The 19070-nt window shown below is 37.9% G+C and overlaps 1 pseudogene; it reads left to right on the top strand.

Annotated features, from left to right (window-relative positions):
- Window positions 1-2482: 2482 nt before the first annotated feature.
- On the top strand, window positions 2483-17647 carry LOC125164326 (glyceraldehyde-3-phosphate dehydrogenase-like; annotated as a pseudogene).
- The last annotated feature ends 1423 nt before the right edge of the window (window positions 17648-19070 follow it).

The raw sequence follows: 19070 nt of genomic DNA, 5'->3' as shown, positions 1-19070 counted from the left end.
GTCGGTCGCTTAACCGACTGCACCACCCAGGCGCCCCGCTTATTTTTATTTATATTCTCGTGAAGCCAGAGACAAATTTCATTTTAAAATAAGTAACAAATAATTAAAGTAGATAAGAATAAATGGTAAACAATTAAATATTTTTAAAAAACTATTATTAAATAATGATAACAATGCTGCATGGATGTGGCAAAAAGTGCAAGAGCATTTGAATGATTAAATTATTCACACAGGGAGCACCAAACACTTTTTTCTTCCCCCATTGATTCTGCCTGTGTTGATGGGAGGAGGGAGAAAAATTGGACTCACTCTCCCCAATCAAGTCAGCTTTTGGCGTGAAAGATGAAATGCTTCCTCACAAGGCCAGAGGGGAGGGTTCTGTCACCCATCACGCCTGAGATTCTACAACCCTTATTTCCTGCTTACTTACATGAGTACCTCTGTGGAGACAGCAGAAGGTGAAATGCAGAGAAGAATACAAAAAGAAGCAAGACCATTACAACCCATTCCATTCTATTACGCGACTACATTTACATGACGCTGATGTAGAATTATGTGCAGACTGCGTGACTGTTCAGGGGCTAGTGGGCGAGGCAGGGGCCACGAGGTGCACAGAGCAGGATGCAGGCTTCTCCTTGCAGAGAACCAAGAGGCGATGCCAAGTGCTAAGGATGAGTGCACCCCTTTCCTTGACCACTGAACTATCTTCAAGTCAGTTTTGCTAGGGTGTACCTGGGTGGCTCTGTGAGTTGAGCATCTAACTTTGGCTCAGGTCATGATCTCACTGAGTAGGGCTCTGTGCTGACAGTGCAGAGCCTGCTTGGGATTCTGTCTCTCCCTCTCTCTCCCTGACTCATGCTTTGTCTCTCTCAAAATAAATAAACTTAAAAAAAAAGACTTAGAATATCCTCAGTTGTCACATTTTACAGAACCTTTAATCTCTCAGGATCTCTCTGTGTTTGCTATCATCATCACCATCACATTTATCATGTATTGTTTTCTCTCAATTTTTTGCCTTCTCTGAACTTGCCATGCTATTCCTTGATCCCTTGGATTAAGAGGCAGCTACGATGTACTACTACTGACTACTACTACTAGTAAGCATTTGTTTGTATGTTTACTACATGCCAAGTGCTTTTAATGCATTATTTCATTAATCTTTACCATGACTGCATGAGATAGATACTAGCATCATCTGTAATTTGTAGTTAGAAACAGAACTCACCAAGAACTCGGAACACTGCTGATTTCACTTCCTTTTTCTACCTACCACCCTGACTACCAGCTGGCTTGGGAACTCCAAAAGGGCATCTATGAAAGTGGCATCCGTGAAAATGGCATACAATTTCCTGCAGGAAATTTAACACTCCAGGAGTTTGACATTATAAAGGCCTGGAACTATCCACCAAATGGTTGGTGTTACTGAGAACCACGATTACTCAAGAAATTTCTGTTCCCTCTGTTTCAACTTTCTTTTCCACAGGGGAGTGCCAAATACCTCCAAATCCTATTCAGAGAGAGAACTGGAAAAACAGTGAGACCAAGTGACTCACTTGAGAAGAACAAGCAGAGAGTAGTGCTAAGGAATCAGACTCTTATTTTATTGCAAAGTCCAGCCACTTACTTTGCTTTTTAACAACCTTGAGTGACATTGGGTAAAAGATACTATCAAGGACAAACATATTTGGAGTAATTATAATCTCTGATTACACGATATGATTTTCTTCATTTGTTATGTTTTTCTGATGGCAAATTTTAATACATTCTGTTGGAAAACCTTAGAAAGTGCAAAAAATAGCTAAGCTATTTTGTACGTTTCAGCCTTGATTTCGATTACATTCAAATTAATTCTCTTTTGCCTGTGCACCCTTGCCCCATTTTTAAAGACCCAGAGTCCAGGGTAGGAGAGACCCAGAGCATCCCAGAGGGCAGCAGCACAAATTCACTCCCCTCCAGCCCTGCAGCTCATTTCACCCATCTCCCCTCCCCCTTAGTCTGGTGGCTCACCATTGGTCGTTGCCATGACAACCAGCAGCTGCCAGGACAGGCAGCCTCTACCGCAGCAGGGGTGGGGCCTTGGGGGAGGGGGCAGGAGAGGAGGAGCCAGAGGAGGTGTCTGCTGCAAGTTCCTGGCTGCTTCTGAGCTCACCCCATCCTCCGAGAGGGAGGAGGCCAAGTGGTGATGCCGCTGCTCCTGTCGCCTCGACTGCTGATGCTCTAGTGAGGCTGGAAGGGTGGTTCCTCTTCGCCCCGTCGCCAACCAGAGAGCGAGGGAAAAAAATCCCACCGGCAGCTGCTGATGTTGGGTTCGGAGGCTGCATCCGACTCGGTCACAAGGAAAATGGATTCAGTTTGCATCTCTCCCTCCTTTCAACAGCTTCTCCGGGTCTCAGCATGGTAAGCAGGAGACTGTGGGGCTATCTTCTTGGTGTAACTGCCTGTTAAAGGACCTGTGTGTACATTTGCGGCCAGCACTTGAACAATGACTCCCTCAGTAGGAGAGGAAGATGTGGAGACAGAGATGGGGATGGAGGGAGAGGAAGGTTGCCAGGAAGAGAGAAGTAAGAAAGCATCCGCTGTGTATTTAAAAAGAAAAAAAAAAAAAAAGAAAAAAAAAAAAGGTCTGATTTTATCTTGAACCGGCTCAGAATGCAGACTGAGCCACTTGGTCCCTTTCCTTCCAAGCTTAGGAGCAGAATCAGGGGTGGAAAAAGACCTAACAAGAAATGGGTGTTATTGAAAGGACTCATTTAATTTGCAGCTCTCACATACAGGGTTGGGCCTTCCTCAAAAACCCATTTGGTGCCTCCTGAGCTTCCCGGCCTAATTATAAGGTGATTTTGCTTATTTCCTTCATCGCTAAGAAAAGGTGGCCCCGGAATTTATCATTCCATTTCATATTCTAATGCACTCTTGTTGAGAAGCGATTTGCCGGATAGAGTTTGATTTTTAGTAGATGTGATTGTGAACATACAAATGTGTATCCTATGGATATACATATCTTATATACACATGTTTCTAGTGCATTTAGGAAACATTTATATGCATACTGTGCTTTGCAATCATATTTATGGGTTATAAATGTCCTTGCATGCTTGGAAGTAATTGCACATTTTTGAAACTATGCTTCTGGTTTGTATTATTATTCATTGGCTTCATTTGGATTAATGTAAGATTTATTCTTGTTATTGTCCCTTAGTTTCATTGTGACCAATTAGGACAGATGCCTATCATTTAATTCTGTATCTTAGCACTAGATGCGAATTCACAGCCTGCCTCTTTTCTTTATTTTTAATTGGGTTTGTGGGAGGTGACTTGAGAGCCCTGAATTTACAATGATGGGAAAGGGAGGTGGCTTGTGGTATTATTTTGTGTCCAGCATCTTGCCAACTGAATATTGAAACAAATCAGTTTTCTCAAAATTCCACTCCATCCCCTTCATGTTTATGCCTTGTGTCCCAGGGAAGCACAGACAAGCTGGAAGGTGAAATGCATTCATTTTATTTGATAAGGCTGCTTGCTATTTGGTCTTCATTCCTTCAGTACCCAGGCACCATTTTACAGTTCTCTCAAATGTTGTATTATGGGTCTATTTATTTAGGTGGTTAAGTAGGAAAGTGGGATTGTTTTGAAAATATAGGTGTTCCCAAGTACCTTAGCCATTTCCAAATTAGCCTGCTTATACAATGAAATGAAACAAGAGAGTGAGCAAAGCTTAGCATGAGAATGTGTGGCTTGTAGCCCGAAATGGGGGGCTGTTGTAGTTTACAAATGCTTACTGGGATCTGTTTGACCTTTATTATGTCAAGGCTTTAAGGCAGCTCAGGAGACTGAAGATGCCTGAAATGAGTAGGGTACAGGGCTCCATTACTACCCGGGATAATGGATCTCATTGAATTAAAGCCAGAAAAATCCTTGCAGGTAAAAGTGTATTACATTCATCATATGGACTAGTTTTATCCATCCATCTCTTCTCAAACAATATCATTGTCAGTGCAAACATTTTTTTGCAATGTAAAGTAACATTATTTTTTGTCTTAATCTTGCATTTTATTTTACACACTGCCCCCTCAGTTAAAATTTTTACATGTGTTTGAATCAAGTTTATAGTTTAATTTCTCAGAGAATAAATATTCTAGTTGGTTTATATATAGGAAGATTTAGTGGAAGAATGGATTTAATATGCTCACAGCATGTCATATATTATGTAGATTCACAACTCTGTAAAGTCATGCTATCGTGTGCCTAATTATAACAGCTAAATAAAGTAGAGCAAGGAAAGAGGTACTGATCTTACATGTCATATCAAATATTTATAACACACTGCATCCTACATCTTTTAATAACTTTCGACTTCCAAAAATTAAAATTTCAGATATATCGACAGTAAACTTAAGAAATTAAGACATGCTTTGGTTGACCCTGTTTCATGCAATGAAAACAGCTATCTTGGGGCTTTGTTTTATTTCCTTTGTGTTGAGTTTTTATTGGGTTGTGGTTTTATAGGAGAAGTTGGTATAGTTAGGGCAGAGGCCAATCACTGTAGGCCGTGGACACAGAACAGACTATCAGTAGTAGCACGTTTCACCTGTGTGGTAAGACCCTGATGGGAATCATAGACCTAGTTTTTGATCCCACAGCTTTAGACAATTATATGGCCTTTGCTGAAGGGCCACGCAAAAATGAAGTGTGTTCAAAGGACTACAAGTGGAATTCTCTAACAAAGGATAAGGAAACTAGAATTATTTCATTTGGAGAAGAGAAAATTGAGAGAAGACAATCATTTGCTTCAGAAGAGCTGGGGTTTATTTGGAGCCTAAAATTTAGTCAGTGGGCTTCATCAGGAAGAATGAAGATTAGAAATATAGAATGTAGAGGGACACCTGGGTGGCTCAGTTCGTTAAGCGTCCAACTCTTGGTTTTGGCTCAGGTCATGATCTCGAGGTTCATGAGTTCAAACCCCACATCGGGGATCCTCTCTCTCCTTCTCTCTGCTTCTCCCCTGCATGTTCTCTCTCTCTCAAAATAAATCAATAAACTTAAAAAATATATATATAGACAATGTAGAACTTCCTGATAGCAAAGTTGAGTTGTCAACTGGGCAACCAGATTAGACTGTGCATTCTTTCTTTCATCAAAACCTCCAAAAGTTTGACCTAGACATGCACTTATTTCAGATAGTGTAGACTAGATTCTTTGTCAAGAACTTCTCTGGCTTTTTCTAGAGTAAACTGTCTATTTTAAAGTGTGCTTTAGTTGTTTAATATCTGGTACTTCGAGATCTATAACATTAAGACTCCATTTTGCAGTGGGCTTCTAAATTACAGAATCTGTATATTTTTAAAGAAATCGATTGACCATCTGCTTGGAAAATTTTATATGTCATCTTGTCAGGATGCACGGAACTAAATATTGTCCTCTTCATAAGAGTCTTTTCTCAGCAACTTTGTGTAGTCTGATATCTAACAGTCATATTAAAATTATTCCCTGTTGTATGGCTAATTTTGAAAACTAAAATGCGGTTGAATGGGTCTAGATACAAAATAATTCAGAAGCCATCAAGTTGATTTCAGAAAAAAGTATTTGAAAAATACATGCGAGTTATTGTGTAAATGTGCTGTTTAACAACATACAAATTTTGTTAATTACCCTTTTTTCAAACACTGTCTTGTAAATGCCAATCGTGTTGGAATGTTAAATATTTTGACAAGAAATTTGTTTTAGTTGGAGCATAGCATACATTATCTAATTCCTCACTTTGTAACAGGATGTTCCCTATTTCTTCAAGTGACCCCAGAACATATTTCAATTTTATGTACATGCTTCTAGACTCCAAAAGGATGACTTAGTAAATGTCTGAAAAGTCAAAACCATTTTCTACATTTCTCATAGATTCGTAAAAAGATTAATGATTTGTTTTCCATGATTACAACCTAAAAGAAAACCAAATTTATCATGGAAGTTTCAACATAAATAACTCAAGAATCTGTTGTTCTGCCTGAAATAAATAAACCAGATTTATACCTGAGTGTTAATGTGAGAGGTCAGTTACAAAATTCCTCCTGTTTGTATATCCCAACTATTACTCTACCAAGTAAAAACTGTGTTTTTACAAAAGAGGAATTAATCATATAATCAAACTATTTGTAGAGCTCTTATATGACTGGACACATTTGCATATCCTAGGAATGTAGAATATCCTACATATTCTGTAGGATATACAGATATATACGTAAGATATATAGATGTGGAAAGAATATAGTTGTAATAAGTACCACCATTACACCTTACATTAATATCATCTTTTGTAGTTCACAAAGTCTTTTTGCATTCTTTATTTTTCATCTAATATTCCCCCACATTCTATCTTGCTGGTAAAACTGTGTCATTATAACTATTTTAGATGGTTTTTTTTCAGTTTATGTATTTATTTTGTGTGTGTGTGTGTGTGTGTGTGTGTGTGTGTGTGTGTGTGTGTGAGAGAGAGAGAGAGAGAGAGAGAGAGAGAGAGAGAGAGAGAGAGAGATTGCGCACGAGTAGGGGAGGGGGAGAGAGAATCCCAAGCAGGCTTCACACTCCACACCAAGCCCCACACTGGGCTCTGTCTGAAAATCTGAAGATCATGACCTGAGCCAAACCTACTTACTGAGCTACCCAGGTGCTCCATCATTATAGCTATTTTAAATAAGTGGAAACAGGCTCAGAGAAGTTAGACTTGTCCAAGTTTGGGTTTGGTAAATGGTCTAACTGGACCTGGATATCAAATCCCATGAGCCCACATCTGCCATGTTAGAACATTTAACATATTATCTTGCTAATTAGAATTTTAAAATATCAAATATAGCAAATCTGCATTAAATGTGGCTATTTGTATTTGACTTTTTATTTGAATATGTCAGGTGCCATGATTTGCTCTTTGATCACATTGAATTGCCAAATAGACTCAGTGTATGCTTAGGGTATCAGCCTCCCCCTCAAAAAATGGTGCATGCAAAAATTATTTTGGAGAAAAGCTGGATTCTTGATATTTTAGAAAAAGCATAGTTGCATTTGTTTGGGGAAAAATCAGAACTTTGTTGGATTGATGTGCCCTTATTTTATGGCTAAGTATTGTTTTTATTTTTAGTGACATCCAGCTTGGGAAGTAACGTAATTTATTTCTGTGCTTAGGACCAAATTAAGATTTCTATAGACCTTGGACCTTGAAAACACTTAGCCATACCTCCCACCTATACTTCCTAAGCATCGTTCCATGTACATGTTCTTATAATTTAAAATGATATTAAATCATAAAAATGTGTACATCAGTTCAACAGCTTTCTGATATTTTTCCTGGGCAAATACTTTTACACTTTTGTGACATACCAAAAATTTAGTACTTTTCTCCAAAAATATTCTAATTTTTTGGTGTCTTCCTTTCTTTGCCAATGCCCTAGGCACATACTTTGTGTCTGACTATTTGGTACTTCAGCAGTGGCCAAAGAGCAAATTAAGCCTTTTGAACTATCATTCCACATTTGGGAAGTGTCCTTTATAATTAATTAGCTTGTAGTACAAGTGAGATCTGTCACACTAGACATTCTAATTTAAATATTCACCAATATAATTAAATTTTATCTTTTAAAGGGTTTTTTTCACATTTAAAAAATATATCCTCATTGCAAGGAACAAAAAAAGGTAATATATAAATGTATGAAAGGAAAATCACCCATAAGCCTGTCATCAAGAAATGATTCCTGTTAGCATTTTGAAATATTTCCTTCTAGATTTTTTTAAACATGTGACTATAAACACACTCAGACATACAATTTCATTAATGGGACCATACTCTAGGCATTGTTTTGTAGTTCTTACAAGGTAACCATCTTTTCATGTCAACAAAATATGTCTCTACTAAATTTCCAATCTCTGTGTGCTTTTTTCCCCTGATGATTCAAGCTGTTTTTTCCCCACTCAAGGGTCTGTATGCTTTGTTTCAAATACTTGTCATGAAACAGGTAGATCTTGCTTGATTTACAGCAGCTGTGAGTCAAGCATTTTTTTTTTTTTTTTCAGGAAATCTGAGCTCTATTACCCTGACTGCCATTGCATCTCACAATGGGTATTAAATTAACCTCTGTTTTCTCTTGTCTGCTCATAATGAGTGAGTTTTAAGCCCAAGTCAATGAAATCTTTGAATCACTAAAAACATCGTCATGTACATGCATAAGCAGACAAGCCAACACAAAAACAAAATAAATTTCTTTCAGGTTTTTGTCATTTTTTTCCTCAGTATGGTAGTGGCATCTTGCAGTCTTAACCTCTTTGTCCAACTCAAATGCTGTATGAAAGCAGACTTAAACAACATATATTAGCTGTCACATGACTTCTCAGACTAAACTGAGATATATTTTTGGCATCTATTTCTTAAACCTGTGTATGGTTTTTATTTTTTTTTTAATTTTTTTTTAAGTTTTATTTATTTATTTTGAGAGAGGCAGAGATAGCATGAGTGGGGGAGGGGTCAGGGGGAGAGGGAGAGGGAGAGAGAGAATCCCAAGCAGGCCCCACACTGTTAGCACAGAGCTTGGCGTGGGGCTCAAACTCATGAAACTGTGAGATCATGACCTGAGCCAAAACTGAGAGTTGGTTGCTTAACCTATTGAGCCACCCAGGTGCCCCTGTATTATGGTTTTTAAATGAAAGCTGAGTCATCTGGCTCTTTTAAAATATGAATGGTTGGAATCTCCTTATACTTGAAGTTTGAGCTTTAAATATAAGTCCTTGGAGAGATTTTCTTAAGTATATTTCTGTTCTCTGTACCCCGTGGTTTTCCTTCATAGCATTTATCAAAGTTGTAATTACAGAGCTATTTATTTGCTTACTTGATTTTCCATACCCTTCAGTAGATTTGAAGTTCTATGAGGGCAGAAAATGAAACTGTTGGGGCACCTGGGTAGCTCAGTTGTTTAAGCATCCAGCTCAGATCATGGTCTCCCAGTTCATGAGTTCAAGCCTCACATCAGGCTCTCTGCTGTCAGCATGGAACTGGCTTCAAATCCTCTGTCCCTCTCACTTTCTGCCCCTCTCCCACTTGCGTGTGCGCATATGTGCACGCTCTCTCAAAAATAAATAAACGTTAAAAAAAAGATTGTGGAATAGCTGTGATTATCATTCTTTTATTTTGGTGCAAAAACAAAGTGGATTGTATTCTTTTTTGTGATATTCTCAGGATTTTAAGATTTTGATAAAGGAAAACCAAATCATTAAAGGCAATAAATCACAATGCTTTAAAAATCTGTAATTAAGAGTTGTTCACTACATGCTATGACATCAAAAAGAAAAGCCGTGAACATTTCTGTGGCTCCTTTTATTTCCTTTCAAAACTGAATTGCAAGTCAGAAATGATGACACCAGTAGGCAAATACCTTTGGATTCATTGTAATTTATTAAAATAAATTAATAATTTAATTATTATTAGCATCAAATTACATGATCCACACTCAGCTATTTTGCTACTCTGGAAATCCACTCTACTAAATTCGCTAATCATAAACAAATCATCCCTTCATATCTGTATCCAGAAATTAAGACTAAACAGAAATGGAAGTAATATCCTTACTGAAAAGATAAATTAAGGTGGCATCTTGCCTTCATGGAAATTCTGGAACTTAAGGATGAGGTAGAAGTCTTTGTTCCCTTTCTTTGCTTGACATCTAAATCAAGATCATTTACTGCAGTGCTTGAAATTCCGGAGCCTACTGCAGCAAAAATATACTTAGAAAACCAAGAGTCTGACTAAGTTTAGTTGACAATCTCTGTCAGAAAACAAGTCCCTGGAATTATTTTCAAGGAAGAAATTTGCTGAAATCACTGGGACTCTAAAAAAACTTTGCGAGCCTGTGCCAAAGAAAAAGGGTGATATTTTCCTCATGACTTCTGTTCCACACTGGAAATATTCCCCTGGAAAATGCTACCAGTATAACTACAATGAAAATGTAAACCAAGCAAATGTTTCTTTCCCGCATTCCTTATCTGGTTCTTTCCTGTGCAGCATTTCATGGAGAGAGGTTACCTTCCAAAAATAAACTGAGCTCGTACTCTGTAATCATTACTGATCCACATTATGTCTCCCATAAACTACTCATAGGTCAGATATACCTACTTTGAACATATTTTCCAGAACAAAAGCCTTTTTTTTTTTTTTAATGAGAACATACTGAGGAAAACAACTAGAAACAAATATTTTAAATGAGTACCATTCTTAAAAATCCGCAATATGGTGGGGTGCCTGGGTGTCTCAGTTGGTTGAGTGTCTGACTTTAGTTCACGTATGATCTTACAGTTCATGAGTTCAAACCCCACATCAGGCTCTGTGCTGACAGCTCATAGCCTGGAGCCTGCTTTGGATTCTGTGTCTCCTTCTCTCTTTTCCCCTCGCCTGCTCATGCTCTGTCTCTCTCTCTCTCAAAAATAAATAAACATTAAAATTTTTTTTTAAATCCATGACATGGTGTCATTCTACCAAAAAACCCATTAGACAACTGACAATAATTTTTTATATAACCATCACCAACCTGGAGGTGGAACAAAAATGAACACCCTGAATTCTCATGAGAATTCTCAAAATTCTGTTTATCGGCACTGACAAGACAGAGAGGAGTTAGGTGTTTTGCAGATACTCTAGATCCCAAATGTGCTTTCTTATGAATTTCCTAGATAATTCAGATTATGAAGATGGGTACTCTGGAATTATTGGGGTTTCTCCATCATCTGCTCTGCTCCAGTTACCTAGATCCAGGGGAAAGAATTACTCTTACCTCACTGGTTCATTCTTTGTCTCTCTTATCTCTTGACGAGGAATTTAAGTGTATTGAACCATGAGATAAATTTTATATTTTAGAAAATAGATGATTTTGATTTATTAAGGAAAACATTTGAATTATGATTTACTTTTATTTTTAAAACACTTCATTGAATAAAAGCATCTACAAAGTTTAGAATTTATAGTGTTTTAAAAAATTTTTTAATTTATTTATTTTTGAGAAAGAGAGAGGGTGAGCAGGGGAGGGGCAGAGAGAGAGAGAATCTCAGGCAGGCTCTACACTGTCAGTTCAGAGCCAGACACGGGGCTTGAACTCATGAAACTGTGAGATCATGATCTGAGCCAAAATCAAGAGTCAGATGCTTAACCAACTGAGCCACCCAGGCAATTCTCACATTTACAGTGTTTTGAGCCAAATGCTTAAAACATCGGCCATCATTAAAAATAAACCCTAGCTTTTAAAAAATGAAGTAGCAAGGAACCTCTTACCCTAGTTACTTTTTCATAGAAGGAACAGTTTGGCCATCTTGTTCTCTTAGGTAGGTTATCCGCATTTGGGGATCCACAGGGTGCAGTGCTATGCTCTGAAACAAGAAAAAGGAAAATAGCCTGCTATAAAGGAAATTGATTTCTTCACCACTGTGTGACTGTTAGGCTTTTATCCCCCATAGATTTGAATGAACCCAATCTCTAAATGTATGCTTAAAGATGCCTGATTCATACTAATGCTCTTGTCTGAACAGGTTTGACTACACATACTGTCCCATCTCATTTAATATGTGATTTTATATATTTTTTTCTTTTCATGTTGTTTTTACTTTTTGAAATCAAACCTAAATGGTTCAGCCTGGGCCCCTGAAAGGTAGTAAAGAGATAAGATTAATATTTCTAGTCAGTCACTGGTCATCTCTTACTGAACTTTCAATAACATTTGTATAGTTGGAAAACATTAACTGTCTAAATTTGTTTTATATGATCATCTTGCTTTGAAACATCGATCTTTGGCTGTATTGTTAGCTGTAATCTAAGCAGAATTGATCCATTCTTAGTTCATATGGTATCATCACTTACTACATTCTTGATGTCCTTAAATGCTGTTTGACTAACAAAAGGATCTTTATGACAGAGAGTAGCTGATGAAATAGTGGAAAAGCATTTTGTTTAGGAGATTGTCATTTTGCAAAGAAGCACTCTCTCTTGAGTCAATCTGCAAAATTTTCAGACTTGATGCTGACTTGTCTCTATTCTTTACAAGAATTAGGGACATCCATCATTTACAATTTTATTTATAATTCAAGTAAAACAATTTATTCCAACAATGAATGGGATAATCCTGACCCTCTTAATAACAAGGATATCTGACATGCTCTGAGTATAACAAGTATGAAAAGAAGAAAAAGAACAACTTATTTTCTCTAAGTCATCCGCAAAAAGAAAAGCAGCAATATTCTTTGAGTACCTATTCTGTATCTACTAGACTGTTTTCATCCATGTCCGTTTTTGCAATCCTCACAACAGAGACATTGTTCTTCCCACTTTGCAAGAGGAAAATGGAGCTTGGCGAGGTTAAATTTCTTAAAGCCATTCGGTTAGTGAGTTTAGAGCTGAGATTGAAGCAAGATTTGTCCAATTTTTTAGCACAGTAGTTCAAATCTGGAGCCTTGTGGAGTAGACCCAGCTCAGGGAAGTGTTTGTAAACGTGTGTTAAGCGTTTGTAAACAACTGTCTATGCCTCCAGCACAGAGGTTTTTAAAACACACTTTTAGGGGCGCCTGGGTGGCGCAGTCGGTTAAGCATCCGACTTCAGCCAGGTCACGATCTCGCGGTCCGGGAGTTCGAGCCCCGCGTCGGGCTCTGGGCTGATGGCTCAGAGCCTGGAGCCTGTTTCCGATTCTGTGTCTCCCTCTCTCTCTGCCCCTCCCCCGTTCATGCTCTGTCTCTCTCTGTCCCAAAAATAAAAATAAACGTTGAAAAAAAAAATTAAAAAAAACAAAACAAAACACACTTTTATCCCCAAATTTTATAATTTTAACATTAAAAAATTTTTTTAATGTTTATTTTTGAGAGAGAAAGAGCACAAGTGGGGGAGGGACATAGAGAGAGGAAGACACAGACTCTGAAGCAGGCTCCAGGCTCTGAGCAGTCAGCACAGAGCCTGATGTGGGGCTTGAAACTCATGGACTGAGAGATCATGACCTGAGCCGAAGTTGGACACTTAACTGAATGAGCCTCCCAGGCACCCCTATAATTTTGACATTTTATAACACACCTGAGTATCTGCTTCTTCTTAGCAAATGAGAAAATCTGGCCTCACTAGGCCCACATCCCCTCATGGCAAACATATGTGAGTTTGCTAATGGGCACTCTTCTGGGTGGGTACCATGCTCTGCAGTGTGTGTGTGCTGCATTGACTGCCCCCCTTCTGTCCCCTCAACTCATTTGATTTAACTCTTTTGCACTTGAGACAATTGGGGTCTTAACTCCCGTTTGGCCCATTTTCATTTCATTACTCCATGTTATTTCCCAGTAAAACATGGATTTTGTTCTTCAGGGAAACATCCAGATTTCATTAATATAAAAGCTGAAATTGAAGATAAAGAATGACCCAGCAGATAAGAATTTGATAAAAATGAACTGTCTGTATGAACTTTAAGCTGTTGATCTGTTTTTGGGGCAATCATAATGACACAATGATAATTTGCAACTTCAAGTGTTTCTTTTTATGCCCCATCAATTATTTATCTTTTTTATAATTAGTAAGCTAAGACATTTTTTCACAATTGATTTGTATTTAATACTTTAATAACTTAATACAAGTTATAAAGAACTTTTGATAAAGTCTCACATATGGTATGTTATATTGTATTATTTTACATTATGTTGTGTTGTTTATAATCATCCTTAGAGTAAAGTTCAGAGTGTCTACCTGTGTTTAGTTAGCATCACCTAACTACTAATTGAAAGGTACGGAACTTAAATCTAGATTTCTTTACTTAAACATTGTTTTTCTATAAGATCCTGCCCCAAACAATCAAACAATCCATCAGTGATGTGGATCAGGGCCAAAAACTTATGACATGATCTGAACTGGCCTCTAAGCCTTAAGTCAGGTGCTAAGGTAAGTTAAGTCTTTTGGTTCTTCCTCCCAGTTCCTCCTTTTCACGTATAATCTAGGTGTGTATGTCTGTATATGGGGACAACTAGATAAACCAAGAGCTTTGATCCCTGTCCAAAAGGAACCTCTGTTTTCACAAGGAAAAAAGGCCAAATTTAATAGAATGGTAGCACATGTAACACTTACATGGAACGTATAGCCAGCACCGTGGTCACCAGCCCAAGTCTCTGTCTTTGTGAGGTGACCTCCATGGCTTCTAGCTAATAAACTTAGCCTACTTTTTTTAAGCCTAAACTATTGGTGCATATGCTGATGAGGATGGTTTTGAATCAGTATTGAATCCTATCTTTCCCCTCCTGAGGTGTATCTTTCATTTGATGAGCCAAATGTAATAATGCTTCCATTAATAAATAGAGATTATTGAGGTATATCAATCTACTCTTTAGACTAAATTTAGGTTTAAAAATGTCTAAAAAAATGCAGTCAAAACATATTCGACATTCATGTCAGTTGTTGCTGTTGGGTTTTGTTTTACTACTTTGTCTAGATGCCAAGCATTGCACTAAGGTCATTGCATACCTTGTACCAGCACGCTTTGAAGAAGGTAGTAGTATTCTTATTTTATGCATGATGAGACTAGGGTTTATGGAGGTAAAGCAACGTAATACTTTCTCCAGATTATCCGTGAGCGATGGAAGCAAACCCTGAAATCAAGTGCGCTGGACTCCCAAGTCGTTCCTAACTAATATGCTAATTACTTCCCTTTTGTAACGAAAATTTGATTGTGCTCCTGAAAATTAAAGTAAATGAAGAGAAAGGCAGATACGTTTTTAATGTTATTATTATTGTTCAACATTAATCAAGACCCACTTCTTGCTAAAGAAAGGATAGCGGCAATGTGTGAAAATGTACATTCAAGAGCAAGGCCCATATTACCAGTTTCCTTAGAGAAGAAAGAAAACAAGGAAGGGTCTGAATGAATCCCAGTTCTTTTTTTTTTTCTTTTTTTTTTTAAATTTTTTAACGTTTATTTATTTTTGAGACAGAGAGAGACAGAGCATGAACGGGGGAGGGTCAGAGAGAGGGAGACACAGAATCGGAAACAGGCTCCAGGCTCCGAGCTGTCAGCACAGAGCCTGACGCGGGGCTTGAACTCATAGACCATGAGATCATGACCTGAGCCAAAGTCGGCCGCCCAACCGACTGAGCCACCCAGGCGCCCCCCCAGTTCTATTATAAACCTTTTGGAGAGTCTGTGTTTAAGTAACTACTTGATGATGCATGAGTTATGTGTATTTGTACAATATAATCGGGGGTTCTCTTTTTAAAGCAAAGTTTTAAATAGGCATTTAATATATTTTAATAACAGAAAACTACCTAGGTTTTCTTCCTACTTTTTTCAAGTAATAAAGAAGCAGGAAAACATCTTATGCTGTGTTTTCCACAGTTCTGTAAACTATGAACACTTTCTTTTTCTCTAAAGAGATTCAGAGAGCAGTTTTAAAGAAATGTCATCTCTGGAAAAAAATCCCCAAGTGCAAAACAGACTGAGCAGCACAAATCCTAGCACTTAATGTTGTGAACAATACAGTTTCTGTGCTCTTATAGTTTCCGTGGAACCAAATTCATGCAACTTAAGACTTTGTTCATTTCAATTTTTGCCTATAGTGAATAGCAGGAGTTTTGACAAGGATATCTTTGGGTGAGAAAACACTGAAACTTGATTTATCTATCTCTGTATAGATCAGAGATATATGATAAAATAATTGTGACCTGTCACACCTGTGGAATACAGTGAGACCCTTCAAAAAAGGTTTATGTTGTAGAAAAAGGTTTAGTAACACAGGACAATATGTAAGGTATGTCTTTTAAGTTAAAAGCTCAAAAATCAAAAGATGGAATTTAATCTCAACTCTGTGAAAAGAGAAAAAATTAAACATATATAGGTTTTTAAAAAGACCAAAATAGCATAACTCAAAATATTAACAAGAACTAATTCTGGGTGGTGACTTTGTGCAAAATTTCTTCATTGAGTTTTTGGTTTTTTTTTATGATTTCCAAATTTGCTAAAATGTGTTTTATGTATTTAATTAGCAAAATGTGAATATATTTTTAAATGACAGATTTTGTCATCAGAATTGGTAAGTCATCCATAAACCTGATATTTAAGTATCTGAAGTGACTCTGCAGGTCTTCTGGAAGATAGAAGGTTTGTTGTGCTTGGGTGAAAGATTCCACACTGGTGTACACAGTGTGTTCCTGGTGAGCCATAGAGAGAAGGAAATGGCTAAGAGGACAGCATACAGGCTCTTCACACAAAAGACTCATTGCGTGTCCTCCTACTAAAATTTTGAGAAGATTCTGTCACAAGATAGTTTGAAAATCCAGTGATGTAACTGATAAAATTGATACTCTGTGCCAAATACCTATTTAAAAAAAAAAAAACTAAAATTTTCAGTTTTCACTTGGATATTCATCATCTTATTGTCACAGCCTTGAATGGTTTTAGTTCACAGTAGTTACTGCATTCAGTATTAATAGGACAGAACTCTAAGCTTAACTCCATGCGATTCAGTCATAATTCATTCTTATTGAAAACCTTAAACAAGGATTATTGGATGAGAGGACAAAAATCCATACCCAGTTTTAAAAAAAATTCCCATTTTCCCTTGAGGAGGCAGGCACAGTTATCCCCAACATGAAGGACCTGCTTACACTTTTGCTGCTCTTTCTGCAGTTTAGATGAAGTGAAGTCTTTCTGTTTGGGGGCCTGATGAGGAGGATGGTGGCTGTTCCCACTTTGAGGATGAGGTCTGGAGTTGCACAGCTCTTGGGGAGGACTATGTGAAGGACACCTCCAAAGCTGTACAGTAGGGCAGTACTGAAATAGCACCTGCTGTGTGCTGGGTGAAGTTTTGAACACTTGACAAGTGTGACACCTTGAGGTAGGTACTGTTGTATCTTCTTCTTGCCTTTTTAGTTGAATCTAAGAGAGAGAGAGATGATCACCTAACAGATGGTTGACTGAATAGTTTCTAACTAGTCTTTTTTTTTAATGTTTATTTATTTATTTTGAGAGTGAGAGCACAAGCAAGGGATGGGCAGAGAGAGGGAGAGAGAGAATCTCAAGTAGGCTCCACACTCAGCATGGAGCCCGACATGAGGTTCGATCCCACAACCATGAGATCATGACCTGAGCCCAAATCAAGAGTCGGGCGTTCAACCAACCAAGCCACCCAGGCACCACTCTAAGTACTTGTCTTTATATTAGGTATATGGGATAAAGATCAAGGTCCTATTCTCAAAAGGCTTATAGAATAGTAGGGAAGACAGCTCAAAGCATTAACCATAAAACGTGGCTAATATCATGATAGTATGTGATGGCTGAAGTGATGACCAGAGTATCATCTTTGCTTCTCTGGTGCTGTCAAGGCTGTGGGCATGGTCATCCCTGAGCTAAATGGGAAGCCCACTGGTATGGCCTTCCGGGCCCCCACACCCAGTGTGTCAGTCATGGATCTGGCCTGCTGCCTGGAGAAAGCTACCAAATACAATGACATCAAGAAAGTGGTGAAGCAGGCACTGGAGGGCCCCTTCAAGGGCATCCTGGGCTTCACTGAAGACCAGGTTGTCTCCTGCAACTTTAACAGTGACACCCACTCTTCCACCTTCATTGCTCCTCTGGCATTGCCCTCAGTGACTACTTTTTCAAGCTTGTTTTCTGGTAAGATAGTGAATTTGAGTAGAGCAACAGGGTGGCAGACCTTATGGTCCACATGGCCTTCAAGGAATAAGAGACTCCTGGACCACCAGCCCCAGCAAGAGAACAAGGGGAAGACAAAGGTCCTCAATTGGTGGAAAGTCCTTGCCCCAACTCCTCTTCCAACACACTGTGAATCTCCCAGCCTCCACGCAGTTTCTATCCACAGTTTCTAAAGGGGAGGGGCTTAGAGGGCCCTAACTTGTCATGCATCATCAATAAAGTGCTCTGTGCCTAGCCAAAAAATAAAAGTATATATTGATGGTATGGCTTTCCCATTCAGCTACCAGAGGACATGGCCTGAAAAAAAAAATTGAATACTTTAACCTTTGCCATCAAGATATGGAGTCTTACTTAAGCTAAATTGAATTTTTTTTTACTGAAGAAATAAAAACAGAATGTGAATGATTTTGTAGTGCCTACTTCCTGTCGTATGCTACACACTGCAATACTGTACCTTAGATTATGTATTTTAATTTTATCTGACCAAACCCATCTCAGTGAGGAATCCTAAGATAACTCAAATATCTTTTTCTTATGTGAATTATTAACCAAAGTTTATCTAGTTTTCTTCCTGACATCACCTGCGAAACCTGTTCATTGAAAAACCAGGAGTATATTTGAACATTTTGAATTAAAAAAGAAGTTTAATATTTTCTTCATACCAAATGCAAATGAGTAGTCTTTCAATTTGTGGTCCTGATTTTAATACAAAGAAAAAATTAAGTTTGAAGATAATTCTAACACCTATGATGGGTTCTCTAAGTTACGGGTATGTGTGGAGGAGTAGAGAGTGGGAAATCTACAAAGATGAGTAAGATTCATTCTTAAAGGTATAGCAAAGCAGTAAGCACTTATACACTAAAATCATGCCAAGAATTTAGTCATTTGACTATACCTACATTTGTTTCATATTCATTATGTCTCAGGGTTTCAAGGATGTCCCAACAATGGATTTTATAAATTTAAGAAACTCAAAATCCTATAAGTATATAAAAACAGATAAAGTATGATTAGGTTTCCAGTGAAACTGAGATACAAAAAAATGCCACAGAACCTGCTTAGGATTTAGGACAGGCATTGTACAGGCAGGTTTTGTGGGTTGAGATCTCAAAGAATTTTGACAGATAACATATATTTGAGGGTCACTTGTAGATTCCATATTTGGGGCAAGCAGCAAAAGATAAAAAAAAAAAAAAAGAAAGTGGGTAAGAAAACCAGATCACTTTAGAAACTTAGAAATCTTGGAAGCAAATCATTTTTGGAAAGAAAGAAAATCCTGTATGATCAAAGGTATTAGAGACCTGGAGAAGAATTATGACTACCAAATTCTCCTTGAATTCATCCTTTAGAAGGTCATTGTTACCTTAAGATCTCTAAACTCTGGAGAA

The sequence above is a fragment of the Prionailurus viverrinus genome, chromosome A1, assembly GCF_022837055.1.
Source record: "Prionailurus viverrinus isolate Anna chromosome A1, UM_Priviv_1.0, whole genome shotgun sequence".
NCBI lineage: Eukaryota > Metazoa > Chordata > Mammalia > Carnivora > Felidae > Prionailurus > Prionailurus viverrinus.
This window is presented reverse-complemented; position numbering and strand designations above follow the sequence as displayed.